This window comes from Rhinolophus hipposideros (assembly GCF_964194185.1).
Source record: "Rhinolophus hipposideros genome assembly, chromosome: 2".
NCBI classification, from domain to species: domain Eukaryota; kingdom Metazoa; phylum Chordata; class Mammalia; order Chiroptera; family Rhinolophidae; genus Rhinolophus; species Rhinolophus hipposideros.
The window spans coordinates 1478428-1492749 of NC_138048.1; the positions used below are offsets into that span (position 1 = coordinate 1478428).

The following is a 14322-nucleotide window of genomic DNA, read 5'->3' on the forward strand; positions in this document are numbered from 1 at the left end:
GAGGTGCCACTTGTTGCCCAGGGCCTCTTTTATGGTTGAGTTGTAAACCATTGAGCACTGGGAGCTGTAATTAAAATGCTGACAGCCTCCCAGCGTTGAACATGCCAGGAGGGAACAGGGCTGGGAAACCCTAAGAGGGAAGCAGGGAGGGTGGTGTCATTGCAAACACAAATCAGCTGAAGTTCAAAGTCCACCATAGGCTTTCCAGGACACAACCAAACCCACACTCCTCTCAGGGTCCAGAAAATTTTCTATCTCCCCAGTCCTGACTCCCTCCCACCCCAAACACACCCACCTGTCATCTCATCTCCTCTCTTACTCTGCTCACTGAGCCTCTTTGCTCCAGGCTCTTGTATTTGGGGTTCCCTCTATCTCAACCGCTATTCCCCAGCCGGCTCACTTCCTCACTTCCTGTTCAGAAGTCACCTTCCCAGACTTTTCCTGACCACCTGATATAAATTCCCCCCTCCTGTCATCTGTGCCCCCTCACCCTGATTTAATTTTTCATCATAGCATTTATTACGCTCAGTAGATATATTTGATTATTTGTCCTCTGTTTTCCCTCTGGAATTTCAGCTCCATAAAGGCAAGTACTATCTAATCCTAGAGCCTTAAACAATCCCAGACTCATACTTTGGTGCTTAATAAACATTTATTGAATGAATGAGTGCATGGATTTCCATCATTTCTTTCAGCTGGTCTGGTGATCTCACTGGGAAAACATCCAACTTACCAGCAGTGAGCTCAGCTTTTCACCCATCCATTCAACCATCCATCCATCCAAATAACTATCCATTCATCCATCTCTCCACCCCTTCATCTATCTGTGCATCTATATAACAATTCATTCAACCATTCTTATAAATACTATCATCTATCTATCTATCTATCTATCTATCTATCTATCTATCTATCATCTATCTATCATCTATCTATCTATCTATCTATCTATCTATCTATCTATCTATCTATCTATCATCTATCTATCATCTATCTATCTATCACCTATCTATCCTTCCTTCCTTCTAAATATTCATCCATCCATCCATCCATCCATCCATCCATCCATCCACCCACCATCCACCCATCCAAACCAGTCCCCAGATGGTTTGACCGTCTATCCTTGTCTCTTATTTATCTCTGATTTCCAGTGCCTACAAAAAACAGGGCTGACACTTAGTAGATGTCAGTGAATGTTTGCTAAATGAATTTATTTCCCCCCCCTTATTTACGCGTTCTGCGTTTCCTACTACACTGTGAGCTCCCTGATGGCAGGGACCGTATTTTAGTCATCTGGTGGTCTCTAAAATCTCTCACCTGACACAAAGAAGATATGTTATAAGTATTTAATGAATGAGTGAGTGAATGAGTGCCCAAAAGAGAGGAACTATACAGCAAAAGTGTAGACTTTGGAGCAGGACTGTCTGATTAAGATCATGGCTCTATATCACCATGTGACGTTGGGTGAGTCAGTGACCCTCTCTGTGCAAAAGTGTCCTCTTTTGTAACAGGGAGATAATAATAGTACTTACTTAAATGGGTTCTGATGAGAATTTTATGAGTTTATACATATATATATATATATATATATATATATATATATATATCGTACATATAATAGTGCCTGGAGTAAGAGAAGAGCTACATAAGTGTTTAAAAATAAAACCCACATTTAAAGCTTGCCCATAGGAACAAATATTGAAGGCAGACTCCTGAGTTTAAAGGGCAAGAAGAAAGCTTCTGTCTGAGACTGAGCTGTTCCCACAGGAGTCTTCCTACAGTAAACACTAATTTTCCAGCCAAACTGGGATCATTTGGCCAACTACGAATATTTTGTCAGGTGGTCATTAGTGCTATGCAGAAAAAGGAAACATGGAAGGGGACAGGAAGTGTTGAAGCAGATGGGGATGGCTGGCAATTTCAAATAGGGTGGTGAGGAAAGGCCTCCTTAAGACGGTGATATTTGAGCAAAGACTTGAAGAGCTGAGAAGGCGAATATCTGGAGGGTGAGCACTCCATGCAAAGGGAACAGCATGTACAAAGGCCCTGAGGTAGAGATGTACCCAGTGTGTTTGAAGAACAGTGTAGGTGGCACAGAATAGGTGGAACAGAGTGAGCAAAGGGGAAGTAGAGGAAATGAGATCAGAGGGTCATAAGTCATGAAGAGCCTTACTGGCCCTTCATGTGAAGACATCAGTTTCTACTCTGAGTGAGTTGGGAGCCATTGTGAGATTATGGGTGGAGGGAGGATGATTAATTTACATTTGAAAAGACTTCAGGGTGCTAATGTGAGATGACGATGGCTTGGACCACGGGATCAGGAGTGCAGGTTCTTAGAAAGGGGAAGACTCTGGATATATGTGGTAGGTAGAACCAACATGGATGACCAAGTCAAGAACAAAGCCAAGGTTTTTGGCCTAGACAACTGGACGGATAGAGCTGTTATTTCCTGAACTGAGTGGCAGGGATGAACTGGGAGGGTGGGGCAAAGGCAGGAGCACATTCGTAGGAGGAAGAGCAGGAGGAGGTTTGGGACAACAGGAAGCAGGAGGGGTGCGGCTGGGTACGCCAGGCTTGGATTTTATGGGCAACTGTGCTTGGGTAGCTGTGGCATGGGGCTGCAAAGAACAAGGGCAGGGCCCTCTCCGGAGGTGGCTGCTCAGACATGACTGAGACTCAGATGGGCCTCACCTGTCTTGGAGAGGGGACAACCAACGTGGGATCACACTGGCTTGGTCCTCTTGTGACCCTCTCTGTTCGGTAAAATGAAAATCTCAATGACCTCTTGGACATCTCCTCCCCAAGTCCTCCTAGCACGCTATGTGGCAGGTACATGAAGAAAACGGAGTTTTAGACCTAGAAAGAACTTTAGGAATAGAACTTAGGGATTAAAACCTCACGTGGCTTTACCAATAATGACAGCAACATTCATAATAGTAGCTGCTGTTTCCTGAGCACGTATCACACAAGGCAGCATGGGGGTCAGCACTTCCTGAGCATCACTGCACTCAATCTGCACAACAGCTCTGAGAAGCACAAATTGTCATTGCCCTTTCCCCAAGGAGGAAACTGAGGCTTGCAGGAGGGGGACTAATCAAGGTCATATGGCAAACAACGTGCAAAGTTAGGTTTCTTATTGCAGCTCTTTCCACAGCCATGGCATTTCCATCTCCCCACAGGAAACACAAGCCCAGCATCTACTCATGAGTCAAGAGCTCGACGTGCCGAGGTGCTCCCTCACCTGCCTCCACCCAGGGCTCTCAAAGCCCAGGAGAACAGTCCCCGCAGAGCCACCTCCCAGCAGACTGAGTAGCACCCAGCCAAAACTTCAGATGTCGTGCCTGCAAAATGGACACAGTTATACTGCCACTTGCCACTCGTTTGGAGTAGAGTTGTGAGGCTAGGTCATAAAAGTGTTAAAGGAAGGTTTTATAAATTATAAAATGTTTTACAAATATTTTTGTTAGAATCATTATTGTTTCAAAATACTACCAATCCTTCCAGGCCTCTCCCAAATACACACGCGCGCGCACACACGCTATTGCGCTGTTGAGGGCTAAGAAGAGGCCGCATAGAGCATGGGTTGCCTGAGGCAGGATGGCTGGGAGGGAATCCTGCTCAGATGTTTTCTACCTGGGCAATCTCAATACACTACTTAACTGCTCTGTGCCTCAGTTTTCCTCATGTGTAAAATGGGAGTAACAAAAATAGGGCCTTCCCTATGAGATCATTTATTGAGAGCACTTGGAATGGGGTGGGCACATGTTGTGTCAGGTCTTGAGAGGGTCACACAGAGCAGCTGAGTGCTGGTCTCATACTGCCCATGTCCCACTGGCCCAGGGCTTGTCCCCCTTTCCCAATATCTTTGGGAGGCCCCAAGATCAAATGAGCCCTTACTCTGCTGCAGCTGGGACTGCTCAGGAGCCTGGGACACTGCTCAATCACTGCCTGGATCTCAGTGGCCCATCTGCAGAACGTAGTTAACAAGGACCCCCAAGGTTGTTGGGCCAGTGAAACGGATTAACCCATGTAGACAGAGTGCTGGGACAGAGCAAGTGCTCACCACTGTGAGCAGTGACTATTATTTACATCTTAAATGCACACTGCCTGGTGACAATGAAAAGAAGCCCCTTTGTCAGGCAAAGAGTCCTTTCTCAGAACAGAAGAGAACCTGGATTACCAGCACAAAGAACACACAAGTGTTCAGAATTAGGGAAAGTGACAGCAGCCTCCTCCGCCCACTTCCTCCGCACCGGCCATGTCCCATTCCTCCCTCCTTCCCTCTAGGACCAGTCCTGCCCCGCCCCTCGCCTGCCTTCCTCCCCACCCCTTGGCTTCCCCTCCCCTCATCCCAGCAGATTTGATAACACCCAGGAGTCCCAGTCCCCCTCCTGAGGACAAAGGCAGCAATTGTCCCTGTGGGCGCCTTTTGACTTGGTCTCACCGTGGTGTAACCGAGCCCCCTCGGCTTCACCTCACTTGGGAGGCCCACCAGTGCCTCCCCACACGGCCCCTCCCCACCTCAAGTTGGTTTCAAATGAGCTACGGGCTGAAGGGCGAGCAGCCACACTGGGAATTCCTTCCAAGAGAAATCAGATGGCCACTATTTGAGCCGGTCCCCCTTGGGCCGGCGGGAGGGGGAAGACGGGGAAGTGAAATGATTGGCTCTACCCCTGCCTAGACCTTCCCGGGTCGCCTTACTGATCACACTAAGTTGTGTGCTCTAAGCCTGCGGGCGCTGTCCAACATACCTTCCTGCGATGGGAATGGAGCTGTCTAATACGGTAGCCAGGAGCCACCAACCCGTGAACTGGGAACCTGAATGCAGAATCTTATGTATGTCATTAATGGAAATAGCGACAGGTGGCCTGTGCCCACTGTACTGGACAGCACAGGTCAAAGTCCCCACTCCGCTGAGGGCGCCCAGGCTGTTCTGGGAACCGCCCAGGAGGATTCTGCAGGGGAAGAGGCTGTGGCTCCCCATGCTGCTTCACCACTGAGCACGCCCAGAAACTCCCTTAAAACAGGAGGTGCTGCAGGTCTCTGCACAGGCACGGGCACTCCTGGGCATGCCCTAGTCAGGGCAATTCCTTGCCCAGTGTCACCTTGAACCTCCCCCCCCCACAACAGCCCAGATCCCCTTCCTGCTGGGGAGGGGCAACATGCAGAATTCTCCTCTCCATACAGCTGAGTTCCCTCCTGGCCCAGAAGTGTCCTCTCCCAGGCAGATGACAGAGGCCTAAGGACTGTCCCAGGGCCACAGTGACCAGAGTGGGAGGAGCTCACAGTAATCCACAATCCTCAAACTCCTAGATATCAGGGCTTTTTTTAAGGGGGGTGGGGCTGAGGACTGCAGTCTCCAAGTTCCCCAAAACAGTGGATCTGCGAATCTTAGGATAACATCTTAGAATCATAGCATGTCAGAACTGGGAGTGGGGATAAACTCATTCAAGTCCAGGAATCCCCGGGACCGGTGAGACAGTTCAGTGGTTAAGAGCTGAGTCTGGAGCCAGACCGCTTGGGTTCAGATCCAAGGTGGCACCTGCCACGTGTGTGGGCCTTGGGCAAGTTTCTTAACCTCTCTGTTTCTCCATTTTTCCATTTGCAAAAATGGAGAGAAGAGGAAATACTAAGCTTGTTGGACTGTTGTGGGATTAAATTAGTATGTGCATTTCAAGTGCTAATGTCAGAAGCGTGTCTTTATTCTTCCAGCAAAAGTATATCTGCCTTCCCACTTCTCACTTTCTGGTAGCAAGTTCTCTCTCACTGGAGCAAAATCTCGCATCTTCCCTCATCCCTCTAATTCTTGGGTTCCAGTCCCTCCTGCTCCCTTTGCCGTTCGGTGACTGAGGCTACCCCAACCCAGGCTGAGCTTCCTGGGGGGGACGGGGGGGGGGGGAGAAGTGGTCTGAGGAGCCCATCCACAGCACAGTGTGATTCTGAGGACCAGGCTCCATGACGCTGGGGTCCACAGATGTTGCTCTTCTCCATGTGAAGGTCTGTTCCTGCCCTGCTGCTGCTCCCACCACCGTGGATACCTCATCTTGTCCCCTCCCTTCCCAGGCACTATCCACTGGTATCTCCCTGGCATCACTGACCGGACCTGGCTGGGCCCTTCCCTTGCTGTGTCATCAGAGAAAACTGGAAAAACCTCAGGCCTTCTGGGCGTTCTCCACCTGGGCCTGGGCCAGCTCCCGTCTGCTGCCTCCTCAGCAGCTTCTGTCCTGGCTTTTTGCCTTGGTCACACTTACCGTGACCTAGTCACGCCAGTGGGTTGTCCCTGATGGACCTCCCAGACCCAACATCAGCCCCTCACCCAGCCCGGCACCAGCTTCCTTGGCCAGACACAGGGAGCAGGAAGGAGGCTGGGCTGGGAGCTGGGCCCTGGCTGCAAATCCTGCTCTTCCACCCTCTGGGTGCGTTTGGTCTTGCCAAGGGCCCTCCATGTCTGGTGTCAGCCTCTCATCTATTAAATGGGCCCAAGGAAGGAAGAGTTCCTGGTTCTAAAACTGTTCTACAGTTCTCCTCAGCACTGTCCGGAGGCTGTCCTCCTCCAGACGTTGTAGGGCTGAGGAGAGTCACCAGACTGAGCACACAACAAGACAAAAACATAAACCTTGGCCTCAGACGTGCACCTTATACAAGAGTTAACTCAAAATGGATCACGGAACATTGAGGACATTACGCTCAGTGAAATAAGGCAGTCACACAGGACCAATACCACGTGATTCTACTCATATGAGACTTAGATGAGGGCCCTGGCGTAGTCAAGTTCACAGAGACAGAAGGTAGAATGGTGGGTGCCAAGGGCTGGAGGAGGGGGAATAGGGAGTTAGTGTTCGATGGGTACGGAGTTTCAGTTGGGAAGATGAAATGTTCTGGAGACGGATGGGGGTGATGGTTGCAGAACAGTAAGAGTTAACTTAATACCACAGAAGTGCGCAGTGAGAAATGTTAGAAGGATAAATTTTACGTCGTGTGTATTTTACTACAATTGAAAATAAATTTTAATAAATAAATATTTTGAAAGATATAAACCTCTTTTGATTTACAGTTAGTTAATTAATTAACTTAAAAACATATCACAGATTTAAATGTCAAACTACAAAATTTTCAGTAAAAAGTATGGGGGACAATCTTTGGGAACTAGGGCTGAGCAAAGAGTTTTAGGCAACCCCAAAAGCACTATTCATAAAAGGAAAAGCCGATAAACTGGACCTTATCAGTTAAAGACTTTTGCTCTGCCAAAACCCCGTGAAGGTGGATGAAAAGAGAAGTGATAGACTGGGGGAAGAAATATTTGCAAACTCTATGTATGACAAGACTACCATCTAGAACATATAAATAAATCTCAAAACTCAACAGTCAGAACATAAAGAGTCTAATTAGAAAATGGGCATAGGACATTAATAGATATTGCACTGAAGAGGTACACAGATGGCAAAGAAGCATGTGGAGAAGTGTTCAACATCATTAGCCCTTAGGGAAATGCTACTTAAAACCACAGCGAGATACCACACACACCTATCAGAAGGGCAAAAATGAAAACCAGTGACAACACCAAATGCTGGTGAGGATGAAGAGAAACTGGATCATTCCTACATTGCTAGTGGAAATGTAAAATGGCACAGCCACTCTGGAAGATAGTTCAACACGTTCTTACAAAGCCAAATATAAAACTACTATATGATCCAGAATTTGTACTTTGGGGCATTTATCCCAGAGAATAATACCGGCAACTTTATGTTCCCATCAAAACCTGTACACAAATGTTCATAAGCAGCTTTATTTGCGATAGCCAAAAACCTGGACACAACCCAGGTGTCCTTCAATAGGTGAATGGCTAACCAAACTGTGGTCCATCCATACATGGAGGACCACCCAGTAGTAAGAAGGAGGGAACGAGTGACACCCATGGCAACAGGCATGAATCTCCAGGGAAGTGTGCTGAGTGAAAAAAGCCAATCCCCACAGGTTACAGACTGTGTGGTTCCATTTATATGACATTTTTGAAATGATAAAATAATAGAAATGGACAACAGATCAGTGGCTGCCAGGGATTAAGAGAGGGGTGAGGGAGGGAGAGCAGTCGACGTGGCTCCGCAGAATAACGCAGAGGCCTTCGCGGCGGAAACGCTCTGTGTCCTGAGTGTGGTATCCTGACAGTGACACTGCACTCGAGTGTTACGAGCTGTTGGGGAAACTGGGCAAAGGGCACACAGCATATTTCCATATTCTCATAACTACATGTCAAGTGACAATATCTCAACATAAGAAGTTTTATTTTAAAATACAAGAAACCCAGTAAAATTTGAATTTGAGATAAGCAACAAATAATTTTTTAGTATACGTATGTCCTACACAACAGTTGGAATATATTTATACTAAAAACTATTTGTTTTATCTCAAATACGAATTTAACTAGAACTACTGTTTTGTTTTATTAAATCTGGCAACTGTACTCCTGAGAAATTCCCCGAGGTCAGAGCACACATTTGTCATTTCATCCATTCACTCAACAAATAGGCCAGGCACTGTTCTAGGCACAGAGGGAAGCCCCTGTTAACTCAGTCGTTCCTGCCCTCATGGTGCTGACATTGTAGTGGGAAAAGACAGGCCATGAGCACACAAAGAGCTGTGTAAATAAGATAACTTCACACGGTGATAAGCGTCACATAGAAAATAATGCAGGGTAGTAGACAGAGAGAGGTAACGTGGACATCGGGGAGTGGAGTCAGGGAGCGCCTCCCTGGGAAGGGGACATCTAAGCAGAAACATGAAAGAATAGAAGGAGTTTGCTATGCAAAGATTTGAGGGAAGAGCATTCCTGACAGCAGAAATAGCATGTGCAAAGGCCCTGAGACAGGAACAAGCTTGGTGGACCCCAGGAGTGTGTGGGTGCAGACAAGGCTGGAGTCCATTGGTCCTAAGTACCCTGCATCTTCCACCCACACATGTCAGACCTGGAAGACCCTTCTGAGACCACCCTTCCATGGTGGGCATTAGCTTCTCCCACCATGGAAAAAACCAATGTCCTAATGGACGAGATTTGCCCAAGGATGCCTCTGGCCCAAGTCCCTCAAGTTCTGGCTAAAGGCCTTTCCATCTGGGAAGGGGAGAACACACATCGGCTTCTGGATCTGGGGCAGGAATGGAGGGCACGATGGCCTGAGGAGGCCTCTTCACAGCCCGGCCTGGTCAGCCAGCTTCAGGCCTGGCAGGGCCTGGCTCCCAGGCTCTCGACGTACCACCACTGACCACTCTATCTGGTGAAATATGCAAGTGGCCCTCAGGACAGTGAAGAGAAGCATAGCTGAGCAAGCCTTATCTGGGCCCCACCCCAGCGGCCTAGCCGGGTCCCTGATGGCCCCTGACTCACAGGCCTGCCTGTAGCCAGGGCAGGGTGGTAATCCAGCTCCCAGGAGCACCCAGACCAGACGGGGCAGGGCAGGAAGGGACAAGACCGGCACCCTCTGTGAGAAGAGGCTGGGCAGGGCCTAGGAGGTGACTTCTCACTCAGGTGGAATTCCATCCTCCTGAGCTCACCTCCCTGGGAGCAAGCAGCACATTCCAGCGGGGGCCAGCCCTGTCCCGGCTGGGCCCCCATCCCCAGGAAGGGATGGCTGAGGGCCCCTCCCTCCCCTGAGGCCCCCAGAGCTCCCTGCACCCTTTACTCCCAGCATACAGAAAGGCCTTCACAGTGCGGGCCAGGTAATATCATCACGGAGGCTCCAAAAGGCTAGTTCTTGGCTGCGGTTCCAGAACTAGGACGTAGCAGAAGCTCAGGGCACAGTCTGGGCTTCTCTGCACCCGATGGGGCGCCTGACATGCTCAGGAACGCACCTGAAGGGCCCACTCCTGACTCTCCTCCCACCTCCATGACTGGTCTGCTTTCATAGCCCTCCTGCCCCGGTACTCCCTTCCCGGAAGCTCTTTGGCTTTCCCACTTGAATCCAACGGCTGGACAATCCTACCAAACACCAGGGCTTCTGTTACCGCCTCCTGCTGGTGGCGGCCAGGAAGTGGCTTTAACCAAGACCTCTCTCTAGGGCGCCCGGGGCATTCCCACTTGCTGACTGCAGGATCTCCCACCCCATCATCCAAAGGTACCCCAATCATCTCTGCCCAGATATGTTTCCTCCTGCCCCAGTTCCTGACCCCAGTGAGGGGTGGTGCCCACCCATCCATCCCCAATGCAACCCAAGGCAGGTCTTGTCTATTCTGCTTCCCAAACAGCTGTTTTCCCATCCACCCTAAGGCCCGCGCTGGGTTTGGACAGCAGCTTCCTCCCTATGCCCCTTCACTCAGTTCTCCACACTGTCCCGGAGAGGACAGACACCTGGCCACTGCACTGCCCAGCCAGAGTGTCCTCAGGAAACTTCACATAGGGGCAAAGTCCCGCTCCTTGGCCCAGCATTCAAAATCCTGCATTTGGCCTGACCCACTCTGCAGCCTTATGGTCCATTACCCCTCTGTCCCCAGACACACAGAGCCCGCGCCACCCACAGCCCGACTTCATGCTTTTATATATTCTGTTACTTCTGTCTGAACTGCCCTCCTTCTTCCCACCTGCCTTGTCCACCTGGAGGACTCCTACTCATCCTTCAAAGCCCCGCTAATGATCCCTTCTTTTTCCCCAAGAGGCCTCTAGACTTCTCTGAGAGGAAACCACGCCGTCCTCTGGGCTCCTTTCTGAGCCTTCTGTGTGGCATTTGCCCCATGGTGTGAGCCCGGAATTGTAATTTTTGTTCCTCTTATCTGACTCTTTCACTAGACTGAGTATCTTGAGGGCAAGAATCATGGTCAGTTCATCTCCTCACTGCCCAGAAGACTGGAAAGAAATTACTCAGAGACGCAAAGATCCTACCATCTGAAGATCCAGCCCAACACTTCTGATGCCTCTCTCTCCGTCCCCACCAAAGATTCTATGATTCCAAAGCCATGCATAAGGATGTGAACCTAATATTCTACAATCCAAGCCTGAATTATGGCCCTAACATTCCAATAGGGAAAGACTGCAATTTCTGTCTTCTCACCTGGTCATTCTGATTTGAGCCTGCAGACCACAGCATTGCGTGAGATGATGAGGGGAAGGCCAGCCCAGCCAGTGGCGCCCCCACCGCCTCAGCCCTGTGGCCCACATCCACAGGCCTGCACCTGGCTCTGCCTGGGGCTTGGACCCAGACTGGAGACCTGTGAGGGCAGGATGCTTCCACGGTGTTTGTTCTGCCAGATGAGTCAGTGGGTTGCCCTGGATCCCCCTCACTGCGCCTGCTACCACCTCTGGCCCTTGGGACACACACCCTCCCTGACTTCCCCTGCCTCCTCCTTTCTGCACACCAGCTGCCAACAAGCCCCAGAGCCCGCGGTCAGGTTGAGTCTTGTCTCCTCACAGCAGGAGTGAGGGAGCCAGTGATAAACACATCTGTGATCCTTTCCAAGACACTCAGCCAGGAGCGGCTGCCGGCTGGCCCTTTCTCTCCTGTTGGTTCCCCACCTCTGCTGTGCGTGTGTGGGGCCCACAGAAGCCTACCTAGGGGGAGATTCTGGGGTGGAGAATAAATGACACATGGCAAGATCCTGGGGCATCTTTCGTGTGTGCCCTCACCTGGCCCTGACCAGCACCTGGGCTTCCAGAACAAATCAAGTATGATAGTTCCACTTGACAGATGGGGAAACTGAGGCCCCAAGTGGGGAACTCAGAGCTGATATACACTAAGCCTTGTTTACCCCAGCCCAGGTGGTTGTCCTTATTCCTGACCACTTGGATATGTATCTGGGCTCTGCGGGTGCCCTGTGGCAGAGAGTGGGGGTCTGGCCACGCCCGGGCTAGGATGGGAGACCAGCTTCCTGCTGACCTCTGGTTGAGCACTGTAGCCACTGCCCTGGGTGCCCAAGGGCCAGTTGAGACCTTCACTGGACCTCTGTTTGCACCCTCACACCACAAAGGTGGTTGGCCAGGCCTTTCCCTGTATACATTGGGGAGTCCCAAATTCCACATCTTAGCTCTGGAAAACACATAGCGCCAGGTTGGAATGCTATTCCATCTACAACGGTCTTCACAAACCAGAGTGGAGGCCGATCGGTGGAGGGAGAGCCCTTTGGCTGGTTTCCCTGAGCTGCAAGGGCCCAGACGGCTCCAGTCCAGACCCCTCCCTGGTCCCGCCCATGGCCTCACTATGCCTCCCCAGGGTAAGTGTCTGTGACTTCTGCCCCTTCCCTGTTCCAGAACCATCAGTGGCTCCCCAACAACCGAAGGCACTCAGCCAGTCACTCTGATATAGATCAACTCTGTATGCCAGCCTGGGGGGGGTGCAGCTGCGAGTGAGATACATGGGATCTCTGCCCCCCTCAAGTTTATGGTCTGGGGGTGGGGAGAAAGCCCAGGAGCAAGGTGACGTCCAAGAAAAGGCTACAAAAGAAGTGAAAGGGAAGCTTGTTTGAGGAAGGAACTTCTGAGCTGAAACCTGAACAGCAGCCACAGAAAGGTCTGGGGGGAGAAAGCAAGGCCCTCACTCGGCCTGGCAGGTGACAGTGCAGGCTCCCTGGCTGCTGTTACTGCTGTTATCCCATCAGGGATCCACAGACCAGCCAGTCTGCTCCCCTGAACTTGCCCCAAGTCCCCACGATCTCCCCACACCAGAGCTGGGTTGCCTTCCCCTCTCTTCCCTACTTAGCCAAACCCCACTCATCTTTTGGGGTCCACCTCCTCCAGGAAGCCTGCTGAGATTGGTCATATGCCATCTGACAGCTTCTACGGTCTGCAACACCCAAAAGCTGCCCTGAACAGCAACCACCGCCCTCACGCTGGCTGGCGCTGGATGGGTTATCAAACCCTCTCCCGTTTGATATGCACTGAACCGTTCTTACTCCACACTAGGAATTCTCTTCTTTAGTTTTCCCAGTGGCCCAACCAGGAAGCCACAGGTGAGGAAACTGTGGTTGGAAAAGGGAAGGCAGTTGTTTTCCTTCGTCTGCCCCCAGGGAGTGAGAGCTTCAAGGCTAGAAGGGAGGCTGTGATCTAGGACCTGTGTCCTAAGGAGTCATCTGAGCACAGAAACCAGGAGGAATGAACAGCTGAGAAACCCAGAGGGATGTGCTGGCCCCAGGCAAGAGGTCCCAGCCACAGGACTGACCAGGTAGGGCCAGGCAGGGCCTCGCCGTTTACCCCTGGACACCAGCCTGGGACAGGCCAGGTGGGCGCTTCTGCCAGTCGGCTCCCCATGGCCACCTGGGAGGCTCTGACACACAGATGTGGCCAGAGGCTGGAGTGGGAGAGGGAGGGAGGTGGATTGAGGGCTGGCGGGGGTGCCAGCTTGTCCCCTCCCATTCACCTGCCGGGGGTGCAGGCTGCCCCCCAACACCACTTCCCAGACAGACTCCCTTCTGCCTGACACGTTTGCACAACTTGTACACACCCACCCTGTGCTGAGACCTAACTGTGTGCCAGGCCCTGTGCTCAGTGCTCTCTTGCCTTGCGTCCTTCCCTCCTCACCTCAGCCCAGAGGACACTCCTGACAGCTCTGCTTCCTTCCTGGGATGGAACGAGTGACCCAGCTGGGATCTGAACCCAGGCAGTCCACTGCCAGCCCATAGGCAAACCTCTGACCACCCTGCCACCAAGCAGGTGGTGTGCAAAGAATGTCAACTGGAGATTCAGATACGCTGGCTTCAAACTCTGGCATTGCTTATTAACTGTGGGGCCCTCAGCACATTCCTTAACCACTCTGTGCTTCAGTTTCTTCACCTGTAAAATGGGCATGATGCCGCCACTGTTTATAGGGACGCCTTGAGAATTAAGGAAGTTCCTGCATCCAGCGCTGGAGGACTGCCTGGCCCACGCACGTGCTCTAGCAGAACAGATCTGTACATCGTCACCTGAATGGGGCCGCTCAGCCCACACTTAACCAGTAGGTTTGTGTGTTTAAACCTTTTTCACCTTTTTTATATTTTTAAGAGTTACTAGTGATTATCAGTTTAAATGCCAACACTTAAAAATGCAGTGATTATACATAAAAATCTGAGTCCAAAGGGGGCCTGGCCACGGAGGGTTGGCATTCCTGCAGTCACAATGGGCTGCAGCCGAGCTGGAGTCCCCGTAGATGCGGGGAGCAAGATTCCTTGGTCACCTAGATCCCACTGGGCACCCCTGTCTGTGGCCCCCAGGGGTGTCAGCACAAGTCCTGTCACTGCAGTGGCCTGTCCCCCACGCAGGCAGCACCAAGCCCTCCTGCTCCCTCTGCCCTGGCTCACAATTCTCTGTGGACCTCCAACCCCACATCAAAGCTTGTCCTCTCCCAGCATGTCCTGGACCTGGGGCTC

At 51.1% G+C, this 14322-nt stretch overlaps 1 protein-coding gene across 1 annotated transcript in view; it reads right to left on the reverse strand.

Moving 5' to 3' along the window:
* The window catches only part of WNT7A (Wnt family member 7A), a 62469-nt gene that overhangs the window by 23285 nt on the left and 24862 nt on the right, over window positions 1-14322 (reverse strand). The window lies entirely within an intron of this gene.